The 17,740-nt window shown below is 41.9% G+C and overlaps 1 protein-coding gene across 1 annotated transcript in view; it reads left to right on the top strand.

The window, feature by feature from the left end:
* The window catches only part of RPAP2 (RNA polymerase II associated protein 2), a 130,756-nt gene extending 119,997 nt beyond the window's left edge, over positions 1 to 10,759 (top strand). The window contains exon 13 of the mRNA XM_070367683.1: positions 6,988 to 10,759. The gene's annotated coding sequence lies outside the window, so the exon portion shown is untranslated. The remainder of the gene's footprint in view (positions 1 to 6,987) is intronic.
* Positions 10,760 to 17,740: the final 6,981 nt, after the last annotated feature.

The raw sequence follows: 17,740 nt of genomic DNA, 5'->3' as shown, positions 1-17,740 counted from the left end.
GTAGCTGTGGGGATGGGGAGAAAGAAAAGTCAGGAGTATCAACACTGTGGAGTCGTGTGGGTGGTGGTACATGTACTGAAAAAGGGACCAGGAGTGAAAATCAACCTCAGTAAGGAGGGCAGGAGAGGTATAGAGACAAGAAGAGCAATTTTATCCTTGTGGACACGGAGGTACCCAACGGATATCCAAGTGGAGCTGCTCAGCTGGTGACCTGAATATACAGCCCTGATGTTTAGGGAAAGACAGAGATGAAGGAGATATGATGGTGAGAAATAGCAGCATGTAAATCATTAAAGCCATGGGGACAGGTGACATCTATCTATCTCCAGCGAGAGTACAACACAGGTGAAAAAGAGAGGGTCCAGGGTGGACACCAGCCTTAAAATCAGGGAAAGAACTCATGAAGATGTCAGAGAAGGAACAGCTAGAGGATTAAGAAGAAAATCAAGAGGTCACAACGCCTTAGAGGAAAAACAGTTTGGAAGGGGGGATGATAATAGTGTCAAACAGTTCTGAGAGGTCAAGGAAGACGAAGACTCAAAAGTGACCTTGACATGCATGCCCACCAAGATCCCTGGGTTTCCAGGGAGGTGCCACTCAGAACGATCCTAGATAGGAAGGGCGGGCTATGGAGCCTCCATCCTTTTCATGGCTGTATCTGAGCTGACTTTCGCCCTTTGCTTTCTAGCCCCAGTAGTGCAGGACCCAAACCTTGTCACTGCGCTGTCTCTAAGCCTGGCCTGTTACATTCTGAGTTTTATAAAATCCCCTCAAATGGAATGGGCTGCAAACCATGAGTGCAGCACATGAAACACACCTGGGTGTCCTGGGAAAGGCACCAGTCCTGGCGCATCTCTAATTCTTCCTTTGATCCTGAGCAAGCCATAGTTCCTTAATGCGCCTCCGTTTTCCCATCAGTAACTTAAGAGGATCAGAAGGGATCATCTTTAAGGTGTCCTTCCAACCCTTATATTCCATGATCCAATAAGCCACATGAAGAGACACACTCCTGCTTTGCTTTTCCTGGGCAGAGACCTTTTGAAAATCTGGCTTTCTGAAGTAAAAAGTTTGTTCAGAAATCACAATGTTAATTAGCCATGGGTAAGAAAATCCCATGGACGGAGGGGCCTGGTAGGCTGCAGTCCATGGGGTCGCTAGGAGTCGGACACGACTGAGCGACTTCACTTTCACTTTCCACTTTCATGCATTGGAGAAGGAAATGGCAACCCACTCCAGTGTTCTTGCCTGAGAATCCCAGGGACGGGGGAGCCTGGTGGGCTGCCGTCTATGGGGTCGCACAGAGTCAGATACGACTGAAGCGACTTAGCAGCGGCAGCAAGAAAGCATAAGCCCACCAGAGTGACTCCCTTACCCTGCATCCAAGTGTAGGACCTACAGTCATGTAGATTTCAAACACAATGAAGAAAGGAGATCACTCTGAATTGATGTCTGACTTCAGAGAAAGCCCTGCTCTTTAAGCCCTTCTTTTGTGTCAGTGTCCAATGCGGGACAGCATAAGAGGGGTGACTATGCCCAGCTTCAAATCCCTACTTATGAGTTGTACTGCCTCAGGCAAATAGACTTTATCTAGCCTTTCTGTTGGAGAAGGCAGTGGCACCCCACTCCAGTACTGTTGCCTGGAAAATCCCATGGGCAGAGGAGCCTGGTAGGCTGCAGTCCATGGGGTCGCTAAAAGTCGGGCATGACTGAGAGGCTTCACTTTCACTTTTCACTTTCATGCATTGGAGAAGGAAATGGCAACTCAATCCAGTGTTCTTGCCTGGAGAATCCCAGGAACGGGGGAGCCTGGTGGGCTGCCAGTGTTCTTGACCTGACTTAGTAGTAGTAGTGGTAGTAGTAGTAGCCTTTCTGTGGGAGAAGGCACCGGCAACCCACTCCAGTACTCTTGCCTGGCAAATCCCATGGACGGAGGAGCCTGGTAGGCTGCAGTCCATGAGGTCGATAAAAGTCGGGCACGACTGAGAGGCTTCACTTTCACTTTTCACTTTCATGCATTGGAGAAGGAAATGGCAACTCACTCCAGTGTTCTTGCCTGGAGAATCCCAGGGACAGGGGAGCCTGGTGGGCTGCTGTTTCTGGGGTCGCAAAGAGTCGGACACGACTGAAGGGACTTAGCAGCAGCAGCAGCAGCAGCAGCCTTTCTGTATATTGCCTTTCTCTGCTGTAAAATAAGAATAAGTACTTCATAAGACTGATATGATGATTAAATGAGTTAATATTTATAAAGCATGTAGAACAGCACCTGGTACTGTGTTAAGAAACATAACACACATGATTGTTAAATAATAATCATACATACATACATGCATGCATAAACTGGTTCACTCTCTCTGCTCTGTAATCCAGGATGTCAGCTTCACCTTCTAAACACAGTCAAGCAGTTCTAACCCACCCTGTCATGCTAGCAAAATGGATAAACAATTCTACCTTAAATCTTTACCCTATAATATGTAGGGGAAAAGAAACACATCTTCCAACAGCTATTACAGAACAAAAATAAAGCTTTATTTATTTATTTATTTTAAAGTATGCTTATAATTGGGGACTGTGGTCAATAAGGATCAACCCCTTCAGCAGGGATTAGGTCAGTCCCACTCAAACCTACAGCTCAGGAGTAAGGCAATGGAGAGGGTCCCAGAGGAAGATCAGAGTATGATTTGATTAAGGGACGGAAGATGTTTTGTATAAGTGTCTACTAGATGACAAGTATCATGCTATACCGTAGGGATATAATCCTCGAAGTCACAATTCCTGCCCTCCAGGAATTCACAGCTTATAGGAGGAGACAGACAGTTATAACACAGCACAAGAAAAGAAACACAAACCTGAGAGTATAGAAAAACTTATACTATATATAAGTATATATATAGAGTATATACTTAGTCAGCCAGGCCAAGGGACAAAGACATATTAAACAGTGTGGGGTGGGGGGCTGTCAAGGAGCTTCCTAAAAGAGGTGAATTTTGAAGGATAAGCAGAACTTCATCAAGTGAAGAAGGAGAGAAGGAATTTCTAAGCACAGAGAACAACATGATCAAAGGCATAGTAAAAACAATTAGTTCAGAATGACTGGTACATAAAGTATGTGTAAGGATGGGGAGAGCAAGCTGTTGGGGAAGAGTGGTGAAATGTGAGGATGGAGAGGCCAGCAGACCCCACATCAGGTCAGATTTATGCTGAGAGCTACGTGGCAGTGGCAGGACCTCAACAGTTGAAAATCTAGGGTACGGGTAAAGTAAAAGATCAGGCAGAAGAAAAGGAACCAGGAAAAATGTGTTACCAGAGAAGTTAAAGGACTCCGGTGAAATAGAAGAGGAAAACATTTTTAAACGAAAATGACAAAAAGGGGTAGTTGCTGCAAAGAGATTAGGTTGGATAAAGTCTGGGAAGACTTGTGATTAGTAATTGATGTTGACCTTAACCTCTGACAGAGCAGCTTCAGTGATGGTGGAAGGACCAGGATTGCCTGGAAGTTAGTGAATGGGAGTTAAAAGTTGAAAGAATGACAGTACACTACTCTTTCAAAAATGTTTATATTTTGCAATAAATACACACTCGGGAACTTCCCTTCAGAAATTTATACTAAAGAAAAAAATGGGAACATGTGAAAAGACTTATTTGTAAAGGTTGTAATGTTAATTATAGCAAATAATGGGAAATAACCCCATGATTATGGTTTAAAATGGCTAAATTACAATGCATCCATAGAATGGAAATTTTCATACAGTAATTAAAAAATAACATAGAATACTCATTGACAGAAATGTCAACTTACAAAACAGAATACCCAGAATGCTTTCAATGTTGACATAAATGACTATTATAAGTGCATAGAAATAATACTGGGAGGATACAAACCCAAATGTCAACACTGATGATTACTTTTCAGAAGTGTGATTATGGATGTTAGAAATATGTTCCATTATTTGTACTTCCCAATTTTTCTACTACTTTATTACTTTTATAATGGAAATAAAAAGAGCTTGCCCATAGTAAAAGGAGAAATAAATTAACTTCAAAGCAAATATGCTTAGGCTTCTCTAGGCTGGAGAATATTTTAGCTCACTTACAGTTGAAAGAAAAAGAAGAGGCAAGATTGAAGCTAGGGGAGAGGGAGAAGGAGATAGACCCTGAAAGATGAGGGGGTACACAGGGATAAAGGCCCAAGGGACATGAGGTGAGGATGACAGAGGACCCAAAGGCAATGCAAAAGAGAAGTGATCACGGAGGCACAATCACCTGCCACTCGGTGTGTGGAGAGCAGGGAGAAGATTAAGGGGATGGAGGAGAATGGAAGAGGTTTACTTACAACAGCTGCTGTGGGGAATTAGGAAATCAATTAACAATAAGTGAAGGGATTGTAAAGAGGCTCCAAGGGAGGGCCCAGCTGCCACAGAGGAACAGGAATTGACCCCACTGTCAGTTAATTTATTAGCTACAGCTAAAGAGAAATATGTGGCCTGGATCCGTCCAATGCATATCCAAATAATATCCAGAAGACCTGACCCAGACTAAGTACACCCACTAAGGACCATACTAATGTACTGGCTAATGTAAGCCCATCTCTTCTAGTTTGGTCTCATGCAGTTGTACATCTTCATTGTAATCATTATTAAAAAATAAATCAAAATAAAGGAAATGAGTGAAGCCAATAAAATGAAAAAGAGTCTAAGGAAAAGATACTTTATCAGCCAAAATGATGAAATGTTAAAAGATCACTAACACATTGAACCAAAATACACAGCCAGCTGTTCCCAGGACTGCTGGTGCTTGTTCAGTTCCTCAATGAGTGAGTGCAAAACTTGTCCTAGTGTCTGATTATTTATAAAGAGTCTCTGACAGGTAGATGATTACAAGATATCCCTGTCTCATATGGTATCAGACTTTCCTATCTGACTAGTATAATCATTAGTACTCACCTTGAAGGGGAAGTATCAGCAAATTCAAGATTGTTAGAAAACAAGCAGAATCCTCATATTATATAGTTTGTGTTTTTTGGAATCACTCCTTGGACTGAAAGGAGTCCAAATCATATATCTCATAAGGGACTGATATTAAGAATATATAAAAACTCATACAATGCAAAAACAAATATAACCCAATTAAAAAGTGTACAAAGGACAGGAATAGACATTTCTCCAAAGAATATACACTAACAGCCAACAGACACATGAAAAGGTGCTCAGTACCACTAGGGAAATGCAAATCAAAACCACAGTGAGATTCCAGTTCACACCCATTAGGATGGAGACTATTATTATTTTTTTAAAAGGTAAAAAAACAAAGTGTTGGCAAATTTGGAACCCTTATGCACTGCTAGTGGGAATGTAAAATGATGTAGCTGCTGTCAAAAACAGTGTGTGGTCCATAAGAAATTAACCATAGAATTAGCATATGATTCAGCAACAGTCTTTTTGGATATATACCCAAGGAACTGAAATCAGGAATTCAAACAGATATTTCTAAACCAATGTTCATAACAATATTATTCACAATAGCCAAAAGGTGGAAATAACTCAAATGTCCTTTGATGAATGAATAAACAAAATGCACATGTATACAAAAGGTTTTTGTTCAGCCTCAAAATAATGAAATTCTGATACATAATACAACATGGATGAATCTTAAAAACACAGCCAGAAATAAATAAGCCAGAAACAAAAAGACAAATATTCCGTGATTTCACTTGTATGAGGTAACTGTGTTCAGTCACTCAGTCTTGTCCAACTCTTTGCGACACCATGGGTTATAGCCCACCAGGCTTCTCCCTCCATGGGATTCTCCAGGCAAGGATACTGGAAGTGGGTTGCCATTTCCTTCTCCAATGAGGTAATTAAAGTAGTTAAATTCACAGAGACAGAAAGTAGTCTAGTGGTTATTAGTATCTGGGGGAGAGAAGAATGGGGAGTTATTATTGAATAGATACAGAGTTTCAGTTTGGGATGATGAAAAATTTCTGATGTTGGAAAGTCATGATGGATGCACGATAATGTGTACTTAAAGACGCTTACTTCTTGGAAGGAAAGTTATGACCAACCTAGATAGCATATTCAAAAGCAGAGACATTACTTTGCCAACAAAGGTTCGTCCAGTCAAGGCTATGGTTTTTCCTGTGGTCATGTATGGATGTGAGAGTTGGACTGTAAAGAAGGCTGAATGCTGAAGAATTGATGCTTTTGAACTGTGGTGTTGGAGAAGACTCTTGAGAGTCCCTTGGACTGCAAGGAGATCAGCCCTGGGATTTCTCTGGAAGGAATGATGCTAAAGCTGAAACTCCAGTACTTTGGCCACCTCATGGGAAGAGTTGACTCATTGGAAAAGACTCTGATGCTGGGAGGGATTGGGGGCAGGAGGAGAAGGGGACAACAGAGGATGAGATGGCTGGATGGCATCACTGACTTGATCACTCACAGATGTGAGTCTGAGTGAACTCCAGGAATTGGTGATGGACAGGGAGGCCTGGCATGCTGCGATTCATGGGGTTGCAAAGAGTCGGACATGACTGAGCGACTGAACTGAACTGAACTGAACTGAACGCTACTGAATTGTATACTTAAAAATGGTTAAGATGGTATATTTTATGTTATATATATTTTATCACAATTAAAGAGTCTATTTAAAAAGGCTGAACATACAAAAAAAGATGGGAAAGTGCAGTTAAATGTTCACAGTGGTTACCTTTAGGGTTTGGTTTACAGGTTCTTTTTTTTCTTTACACTATTATTTTCCACATTATTAACTTCTGAAATGAGAAAAAAAGGTTTTTTTTTCACTGCTGTACCTTCTGATGAAAAATATTTCCATCAAGCACCAATTTATAAAATGTCAATAATGATTTTTTTCCAGAGCAAATATGGAGTTTACTTAAGCATTATACAAAAATAGTTACAAGTAGTCTGAATAGCAGAGAAGCAATTTTGATATTTTTTTGGTGGAGTCTAACTTGGAATCTCTTTTTTCTTTCAGATGATTATTTACTGTGTCAGCAATAATCTTTAAATTATAACTATATACTGAAGATAAGATCCAGCTTCTTAATCAATTCAACAAACATTAGCTGAACACTCAGGATGTATTGGACCTAAGCCAAGCTGCTCAAAAAACCCTTGCCCTTTGAGTCTAAATTATAAGGGGTGATCTTGATTGACTGAAAGTTTTTTCACCCTTTGCTATCACCACTTCTATCCCTGGGGGTAACCATGGTTAATCATTTGGAGTATATGCCTAAAACCCTTTTTCAGTGTACACCATATATTCTTTTTGACAAATATAGCTTTAAAAATTACTTTCTAAATTCCGCACTAACACCTTTCTATGTTGGTACAGGAAGAACTATCTTTTGTTTGAAGTTACAAAATTGTTTGAAGTTACAAAGTAGTTCAAAGTAAAGGTACACCATTATTTATTTATTTACCCATTTTCTCACTGATGTATATTTAAATTGCCTACCACTTTTTGCAGAACTACAAAAATGATACGACAAAAATCCTTGAATATTTATCCTTGTAAGCTCCTGTAACTATTTCTGAAGCATGAATACCTAAAAGTGAAATTACTAGATCATGTCATACACTTTGAATTTATGCTACTTAACTGTATTTTATAATCCATGTGTGCTACCTTAAATCTTTCCTGGAACAATGTATTTATGTGTTTATACACAGAGTGGGGATTTTACTTTCAAAAGACACAAAACTGAAAGAGGGAACTTTGTCTTTTCAGGAAGCCCACAGAACTGGAAGTGGGTCAGGAATGTTTGGTGGAGACAGAGTAGACTGAGGGATTTTATTCTTTTTGTTGCTCAATCTCCTTTTAACCTTTTTTCTTATTTAGACAATAGAAAACAATTTTGGACAACTGCCTATAGCTTGTACCAATGAATAAAAAGACATTCTTACTGGTGAAGCTGCCAACCAACAAAATGGAGATCCCCTAGAAGCTTCTCATTATAGGAACTGTCCAAGCTGAGGTGATATGGCCCATAAGAGAGGCCACACATTGTGCTGGTTAAAAACACAGACCCAGGAGGCAGGATGTCTAGATTTGAGTCTTCCCTGGTGGCTCAGATGGTAAAGCGTCTGCCTGCAATGCGGGAGACCCTGGTTCAATCCCTGGGTTGGGAAGATCTCCTGGAGAAGGAAATGGCAACCCATTCCAGTACTCTTGCCTAGAGAATCCCACGGATGGAGGAGCCTGGTAGGCTACAGTCCATGGGGTCGCAAAGAGTCAGACATGACTGAGCGACTTCACTTTCACTTTCTGATACTTAGCTGAAAGACATTGGGCATATTACTTAATCCTTTTATGCCCCCAGTTTCTTTATCAGTAAAACAGGAATAATAATAGTACCTTCCCGATAGAGTTGTTATGCATCATTTGTTCTCTCCATATTTAAAAATATCTTTCAAAAGAAAGAAGGAGGAAATTCACTTTCTAAGATTATATACCTTGTATCAGTTTTTTAAAAATCCCCATAGAAGTTAAATCACCCAAGATGGGGTTGGGAGAGAAAAGGTCTTGAGGGTAAGGCACTGATGAAGAATTCTGGTTCCCAATCCCTCAGAAGTGGGTGAATTCCAGAGTTGTTTGGGGAGCAACATCGTAACAAGGAAACCAGCAAAACACAGGAGTTGGAGAGACCATCGTGAGAGAATATTCAAAGTAATTTTAGGAAATTCTCTGGAGGGAAACAGCAAGTTAAGCATCATATCTCATCACGGTGAAGTGGAAAGAAAACTGGATGGCAGTCAGAGAATGGGGTTTTGGTTCTAACACTTGCGCCACCTTGGTCAACTGACTTCACCTGTCTGAGCCTCATTTTCCTTAAAACAAAATTACTCTGTACCTTACTTTCTTCCGCTCTCAAAATCTTTGATTCTGGCAATCAGTAACCAAATTTAGGAGACATTTGATAGTCACGGCCCTCACACTAAGGCAAATGAAATGCTGTAGTATATAGTCCTTTCATTAAGGAGGTCAAACAAGGGAATCCTGGAAGGCTGAGATGTGGAATTGGGTGCTCATTGAGGGATGTTCTCTAGGGAATAATATGGCTTAGTTGCCTCTTTCAAAGTCACAGAAACATAGACTGCCAAAACTGGAATGTATCCAGTCTCATCTTCTCATTCTGCAGATAACAGGAGGCTCAGAAAAGTTAAATGACCTGGCCAAGGTCATCTAGCAATATGTACAGAGCCAAGACTAGACCTCAACCTTCTTAACAGGTCAGAGTTTTTCCCACTATCCCTGCTGTCTGTAAATGTGAGGCCACAAGGGCCTAGCACACAGTAAGTATTCACTCACATATGGTTTTTAATTGAAGAGTATGTTGGACACAGCAGGGCTGGGGCTAGGGTAAGGCAGAGGGGGTACTAGTGTCAGGTGCCAACTTAAAGGGGGAACACAAAACACTCAGCATTCAAAACATAATATTTTTAATGCACTATCTAAAAAATTAAAAATCCATGAACAAAATACACAATATCAAAATTCTAAATAAAGACAGAATTGGACTCTGCACTTGTGCAAACCTGCCTCACCCATCTCATCCAACTGGAACTCTGGTTACAATAAAATTTTGTTTACAAAAGAAGGTGACTAGCCACAGCCATAGTTTGCACATTTGTTTATAATACTGCATTAAAACATTATCTTGATTTCTGATCTTTTTGATGTCCCCTTAAATTTTGCACTTATGGGGAATGTCTTACTCTTTACACCCTAGTGTTGCCCTGGGCAAGACAAGGAATATCCCTACCCTCAGGCCCAGGGCATACTATACCTAAAAACCCCAGGTTTCCTGGCCTGAGGTGGAAGGCTCCCGAAAGGGAATCTGGGGGAGGGATGGGTTTTGAGGATACACGAATTTCCTCAGATTATAGTCAAGACACTGTGTTCACAAACCTTTCCCTGAGGAAAAGATTTTTTTTTCCATTTAATTGGTTTGTTGTTAATAAATTGGCATCACGTGAAGAAGTGAGGGTGTGCTCCAAGGCAGGCTCCTGTGTGCAGTAAGTCTCAGGCCAGAGACACTGCCTTGAGGCAGGGGCAGGACACAACAGGGCACCGCCAACCTGTGCCACAGGGATGGCAGGAAAAGCCCCCCACACACTCCTGGGGGAGCCCCTTTGGGATGAACACAGTGGGAACACAGCAAACAGGCCTTAGTCTTCACAGTCGCAAAAGACCCCCAAAAGATTAAGAAGCCCTGCCACAGAACGAGGGAGGAAGTCTGCGTCTAATATCCATCCATCCTGCTGCTGCTGCTGCTAAGTCACTTCAGTCGTGTCCCACTCTGTGCGACCCCATAGACGGCAGCCCACTAGGCTCCCCCGTCCCTGGGATTCTCCAGGCAAGAACACTGGAGTGGGTTGCCATTTCCTTCTCCAATGCATGAAAGTGAAAGTGAAGTCCCGCAGTCGTGTCCAACTCTTCGCGACCCCATGGGCTGCAGCCTACCAGGCTCCTCTGTCCATGGGATTTTCCAGGCAAGAGTACTGGAGTGGGGTGCCATTGCCATCCATCCTACTCCCCCCCATTTTCCCGACTCCTCATTTCTCCTTCATTATTCTTCCTGCATTAAATGCACCCCTTTGAGAAAAGACTTTCTCACCGAAGTGCAAATGACTTGGTAAGACACAAATCCCTGTTTATTCACTTCGCTCAAAAGCCGAATAGCACTGAAACATGTATATTATCACATGTGAAACAGATCGCCAGTCCAGGTTTGATGCATGAGACAGGGCACTCAGGGCTGCTGCACTGGGATGACCCTGAGGGATGGGATGGGGAGGGAGGTGGGAGGGAGGGTCAGGATGGGGAACACATGTACACCCACGGCTGATTCATGTCAACGTATGGCAAAAACCACTACAATATTGTAAAGTAATAAGCCTCCAATTAAAATTAATAAATAATTTTTTTTAAAAAGCCATGGGCCAATGTTAATAGTCTCTTAAGGTAGCAATTTAAATAATAGGAACAAGCTTTAGGAGGCTTCTCCCTGGCCTTCCACCTCAAATCCTTCCATCATCACGCGTCCTCAGAGGCTTCCTAACCCTTCCCTGGTGTGTCTCAACACTTGCAAATAGCCACAGCCAACATATGACAAGGTGACATGTCGTGGAGAGTAAGTAAAACACAACACCTGCTGAAAAAGAAACATTCTCGCAGAGGGAGGCAACTTAGCACACCAGTTACCTTTCTTCTCTGGGCTTTGCCTTCACAGGCCTCAGAAACGCTCAGGCACAAACACTCAGGACCGGAAACGTTGGGGCGGGGCCCGCGCAGGGGCTCACGGGAATAGGCGGGGCCACGACACCCCTACAGCTGCCGTGGCCCTGATTGAAAGTTGATTAATAGTTCCCTGCTTCTGGCTACCAATGCTACTGCAATCGAACTGGCAAATATTTACCTTGGAATCCGAGTGACTGAAAATATTTGGTTGGAGCCAGATGCGTCGCGTGTCTGTCCCAGAAATATTAGCTAAAGGAGTGATTTAGGAAAATAAAATGGTGGGTGGGGTACCTGCCTGACCGAGATGTTTACTTTCCTCTGGCTCCTGCAGATCAAGTGGAGCTTCTGAAAATCCCGGAGGGAATATGAACAGCTGTGAAGCAGGCCAGACCGGGAGAGAGCGCGCGTCAGTTTTGGTTTGGGGCGGATAGTTTTACATAAATCAAAGATGTGGAAATTTCATCTTCCTTAAAGGCAGTTGTTAGTCGCTCACTCGTGTCTGACTCTTTGCGACCCCATGGACTATAGCCCCCCAGGCTCCTCTCTTAGTAATGCTCTCAAAACAATTGACCCTGGAGGAATAAATTGTGAAGTGGTTTTGTTATATTTTCAGTTCTAGAGAAGGCAATGGCAACCCACTCCAGTATTCTTGCCTGGAAAATCCCATGGACGGAGGAGCCCGGTAGGCTGCAGTCCGTGGGGTCGCTAAGAGTCGGGCACATCGGAGAGACTTCACTTTCACTTTTCACTTTCATTCATTGGAGAAGGAAATGAAAACCCACTCCAGGATTCTTGCCTGGAGAATCTCAGGGATGGGGGAGCCTGGTGGGCTGCCGTCTATGGGGTCGCACAGAGTCGGACACGACTGACGCGACTTAGCAGCAGCAGAGCTCATCTAAAGAGCACAGTACTAGTGCTTGGGAACCAACAACTCCTATTAGAAATGCTGTTTTCTGAGCAGCTTGTCTGTCCTGAGGTGTGCGTGAGACAATTCATATAACTCAACTTTGAACAAGATGCTGACAACATGCCTGGCACTGTGGTCAACTCCATTGGCCCATTGTTTAGCAATTCTCACAACCAGCACAAACCTGGGATGAGTTTTCATTCGTTAGCTGCATTTCATAGGTAAAAATAAACTACAGAAACACTGAATGACTTCCCCAAGATTTCAAGGCTCATGAGTGGCAGAACTGGGACTGAAACTTAGTCTAACTAGGCTCTTTGCCTCCCCTTGAGAGCTCAGTGATTTTGAGGTGCATTCAGTTCAGTTCAGTCACTCAGTCATGTCCAACTCTCTGTGACCCCATGAATTGCAGCCCGCCAGGCCTCCCTGTCCATCACCAACTCCCGGAGTTCACTCAACTCATGTCCATCGAGTCGGTGATGCCATCCAGCCATCTCATCCTCTGTCGTCCCCTTCTGCTCCTGACCCCAATCCCTCCCAGCATCAGAGTTTTTTCCAAAGAGTCAACTCTTCGCATAAGGTGGCCAAAGAACTGGAGTTTCAGCTTCAGCATCATTCCCTTTAAAGAAATCTCAGGGCTGATCTCCTTCAGAATGGACTGGTTGGATCTCCTTGCAGTCCAAGGGACTCTCAAGAGTCTTCTCCAACACCACAGTTCAAAAGCATCAATTCTTCGGTGCTCAGCTTTCTTCACAGTCCAATTCTCACATCTACATCTATACATGACCACTGGAAAAACCATAGCCTTGACTAGACGGACCTTTGTTGGCAAAGTAATGTCTCTGCTTTTGAATATGCTATCTAGGTTGGTCGAAACTTTCCTTCCAAGGAGTAAGCGTCTTTTAATTTCATGGCTGCAGTCACTATCTGCAGTGATTTTGGAGCCCAGAAAAATAAAGTCTGACACTGTTTCCACTGTTTCCCCAACTATTTCCCATGAAGTGATGGGACCAGATGCCATGATCTTCGTTTTCTGAATGTTGAGCTTTAAGCCAACTTTTTCACTCTCCTCTTTCACTTTCATCAAGAGGCTTTTGAGTTCCTCTTCACTTTCTGCCATAAGGGTGGTGTCATCTGCATATCTGAGGTGATTGATATTTCTCCTGGCAACCTTGATTCCAGCTTGTGCTTCTTCCAGCCCAGCGTTTCTCATAATGTACTCTGCATAGAAGTTAAATAAGCAGGGTGACAATATACAGCCTTGACGTACTCCTTTTCCTATTTGGAACCTGTCTGTTTTCCCATGTCCAGGTCTAACTGTTGCTTCCTGACCTGCATATAGGTTTCTCAAGAGGCAGGTCAGGTGGTCTGGTATTCCCATCTCTTTCAGAATTTTCCACAGTTTATTGTGATCCACACAGTCAAAGGCTTTGGCATAGTCAATAAAGCAGAAATAGACATTACTGGCCTGTAATTCTACAGGTGAAGGGAATGAGACTCCTGCTGCTAATTGGGAGGCTTTGTGTCTGTAGCCAAAGATAACTTCTTTCACTGATCCCTATTGCTATCATATGTGGCGCTGGAAGATGCTGCTTGTGAGGAAAGTGAAATTTAAATATAACTAAAATAAGCCTCTAGTAAAGAATTCAAAAAAAAGGAGTCAATATTTGATTTCTTTTTCAAATGTAAAGAGAATAAAGGGTATGTGGGTGTTTGGACTCAAGTAACAGTCTTCACCTCTCAAGGGAAGAAACAAAGCCTCAGAGGAGGCAAACTGAATACCTGGGATCCATTACATATTGGACCCACTTTCTCCAACCACCCTTAACATAATCTTAAACTAGAATCTGTGTCTAAAACCATAACTTTTTTTTTCTTTTTTTTTCATAACTTTTTAAAAGAGGTGATATTCAATCAAATACTTTGAGGAGAACTGATTTTTAGATCAACTAATTGTTTTAAATTGAACTAATTATTTTTTTAGATCTGATTCTGTTAACAGAAACTATGTGATATCAAATTAAAGTCACCAAAATATAATTTCCAGATTCCCAGTCTCTTAGCCTAAAAACCTTCAAATTGGGCTCCCCTGGTGGCTCAGCAGGAAGGAATCTGCCTGCCACTGCAAGAGACACGGGTTCCATCCCTATCCAGGAAGATCCCACATGCTACAGCGCAACTAAGCCCACGAGCCACAACTACCATGCCTGTGCCCTAAAGCCCAGTAGCCACAACCACTGAGCCTCATATGCTGCAGCTACTGAAGCCCACATGCCCTGGAGCCTGTGCTCCCCAGCAAGAGAAGCCACCACAGTGAGAAGCCTGTGCACCGCAAGGAAGAGTAGCACCTGCTTGCCTCAACCAGAGAAAAGCCTGGGCAGCAACCAAGACCAAGCACAGCCAAATAAATATAAAATTATTAAAAACAAAAAACTTCAAATCATCTTAGCACCTATCTCACCTTTCTCAGCTATTCACATATCCCTCAAAACTTTCAGTGACTCTCCTCTGTGTTGAGATGACCACCTAGCTCTAGCCCACCATTCTAGGCACTCCTTAATCTGTCCCAGGCTAACTGGATGCTCAAGCGTGAGAACCAGGATTTATTATCAGTCTAGCAACTGCATCATCTAGTCAGCTTCTAGCTCACCCTCCTTTGGAGCACAGAGCCATATTTGGATCATCTATTAATATACATTTTCGGGGTCTTGCTAACATCTTTCTATCTTCTCCAACGCCACACAAAAAGAAGGCATTAAAGAGCAGCAGGTAATAAATGGGAATTAAATGTTAGCTTGTGTTAACTGCCAGCAAGTAGTATATACTTATTAAATGTAAGGTATTTTTAAAAATGTAAGCTATGTTTTAATGATAATAATAATAGATGTTTATTGAATGAGTGGATGAATGAAATAAATTCCAAACAAAAAAAATCTATGAAAATATGCCAAGTTTTGTTAACGTAAGTCTGGAGACGTAAAGTAAAAGAACGTATATATATTCCCTGGAAATATCCAGTAAACTGAGGCAATATTTGGGGGTCAAAATTTCCAGGTGTACATGTATAGACATGTTTAAGATATAAAAAGCCATAGGAACCTTAAAGTTTTGAATGGATGGATAGTCTACATCAGATTTTAATCTCAGCACCTTGAAGTTCTCCGTTCTTTCTGTTGCAATAAATATCCTCACGAATTGAGTAGTTTTTTTTTTTTTAAAGTAAACTCTAAAATAGAGTTTTACTTCCAGAAGAAAAAAAAAAAAGACTTTATCAGTTTAACCAAAAGTGATATATAAATGAATTTCAAACTCAGTAGTCAAATACTACAGTGAGCTACCTCAAGTATTTTAATATATAAATGCCTACTGGTACCACATGTCCTGTTGAGAACAGAGCCATTACAAATAAGTGAAGGCAATAAGCTGCTGCTGCATGTTGTGGAATAAAGCCTGCAATTTCGGAAATAGAGTACCTCTCTCCAGGAAAAACCTTTGCATGTAAGCACCTCAGCCCTAATCCTCACCTTGGCTAATGAGAGGGTACAACATCAAGACCAGAGATCCAGGGAATGAAGAAATGTTTCTAACACTATCTTTCCTTCCTTCCTTCTTTTGATCCAAAAGGAAAACAAAGTTATGTAAAATTGAAACATTGTAAACACAACACTCAGTGAAGTCTCTCCAAATTCCATCCCACTTCACCCATCCCCAGGTATCATTGTTAACATTTTGACCCACATTCCTTCAATTTTTTCCTCATCATATGCTAAAATTATTATTGTTACCACTGATTTTTATCAGAATGGAATCATTACTTTATATACCAAAGACTTGCTTTGCTACCTGTTGAATTCCTAGCATTACAATATATAGCCCACGACTCTACTGATGGGTTTTTACTGATATTTCACAATTTTAAACAATGCTCTGGTAAACATCCTTTACACATATCATTTTGCTTATGACACTGCTTTCAGACAGGCCAGATCCCATGTTCAAAAACTGCAGAGGAGGAACTTTAGTTCAATAGATTTTTTTTAGTGATAAAGCAGTTAGTCGGTCAGTGGAACAGTTTCTAGGCAGATTAGATAAAACCCTTCTTGGGAACAGAAGGAATCATGCCACAAGTAAATTCAAGGGAACTTCACAAGTGGCTCTCTGCCCTCCTCCCTCAGCAGCCATCACACAGACCACGTTTATCTTTGGAAGCTGAGCCAGCTATCTTTGATACCTGCGTTTCCTTGGCAACGCCTAGACCCGGAGAACACCACCATCATATTACAATGTGTGTAAAATCCATAAAGGGCATGCATTTGTGAATTAGGAGAATGTCAGGGAGAGGGGATTCAAGAAGTTCAACAATCAAGGCTTTCAGCTGACAGGGGTGCATTTGAAAAGTCTTTTGTAATTAGGAGGATTTCAAGAAAGTGGGTTTGTTTGATAGCTCCAGGCTGTCTGGCAGCCCAACCCCAGGGCTTTGGTGCAGAGCTGTGAGCCTGCTGGCTTTTCTGAGAGTCTCGAATCCCTGCCATCCTAGCTGGGCTGGGTGCCTTTGACAAGTCTCCTCTAAGTGGGGGCTTTCCTTTGTCCCCACTCAGTGGCCTCCAAGCTTGTCAAGTTCTGGTATAGAGCAAAAATACTGCTTCCTACTCCATGGGGACTGAACTTCTTGTGAGTGTCTGTTGTGAGTGCTGTGAAACGACCACTCACCCAAACTATTTCTGAACACACACACACCCCATTTTTTGTTTTGGTTTGAGTAAGATTTTCTCGTTATTTTGGTTAATGAGGACTTCAAAATACAGAACCACCCAATTTGAACTTGTCTTCCAACCCCCTCCAACTCCCTCATTTTACAGATGAACAAACTACGGCCCCAAGTGTGAATGACTAGCCTAAGTTTATACACCTTGAGAATAATAGAGCTTTTAAATTCCTACAGATTACCACCTGTCTTTTAATTAGTATTACTGACTTGTTAATATCAAGGAACAGCGAGAATTAGAACTTGCTTATTAAAAAGGTCCTTGTCTTGAATGCCACAGAGATCTACCAACACAGAAATAACAGTTATAACAACAATAATTGTTATTTGTTGTATATCATTATTTGTTAGTAAAAGAATATTATTAAAATGATAATATGTCAGGCATCATTCTAAATGCACTAGATCCTATTACTATCTGTTATTTTTTTTCCCTCTTTCTTGCTTTGCTTCCTCTTACTAAATTTGGCCATGCCACGTAGCATATGGGAATCTTAATTCCCCGACCAGGGATTGATCCTGTGGCCCTTGCATTGGAAGCACAGTCTTAACCACTGGATCACCCTGGAACTCCTTTGCTTTGCCTCCTCTTGAATTGATTTTTTTTTCTACTTCCATTTCCTTCTAATTGTTTGAAAAATATACCCACTGTTTATTTTTCAGGGATTCCACTAGCTGGTTTAGCATGCTGACTTAAGTGAAAGTGAAGTCGCTCAGTCGTGTCAGACTCTTTGCTACCCCATGGCCTGTAGCCCACCAGGCTCCTCCGTCCATGGGATTCTCCAGGCAAGAATACTAGAGTGGGTTGCCAT

This window comes from Bos mutus, chromosome 3, assembly GCF_027580195.1.
Source record: "Bos mutus isolate GX-2022 chromosome 3, NWIPB_WYAK_1.1, whole genome shotgun sequence".
In the NCBI taxonomy this organism is placed as follows: domain Eukaryota; kingdom Metazoa; phylum Chordata; class Mammalia; order Artiodactyla; family Bovidae; genus Bos; species Bos mutus.
Note: the sequence above shows the minus strand (reverse complement) of the source record. Positions and strands in the feature narration are given on the sequence as shown.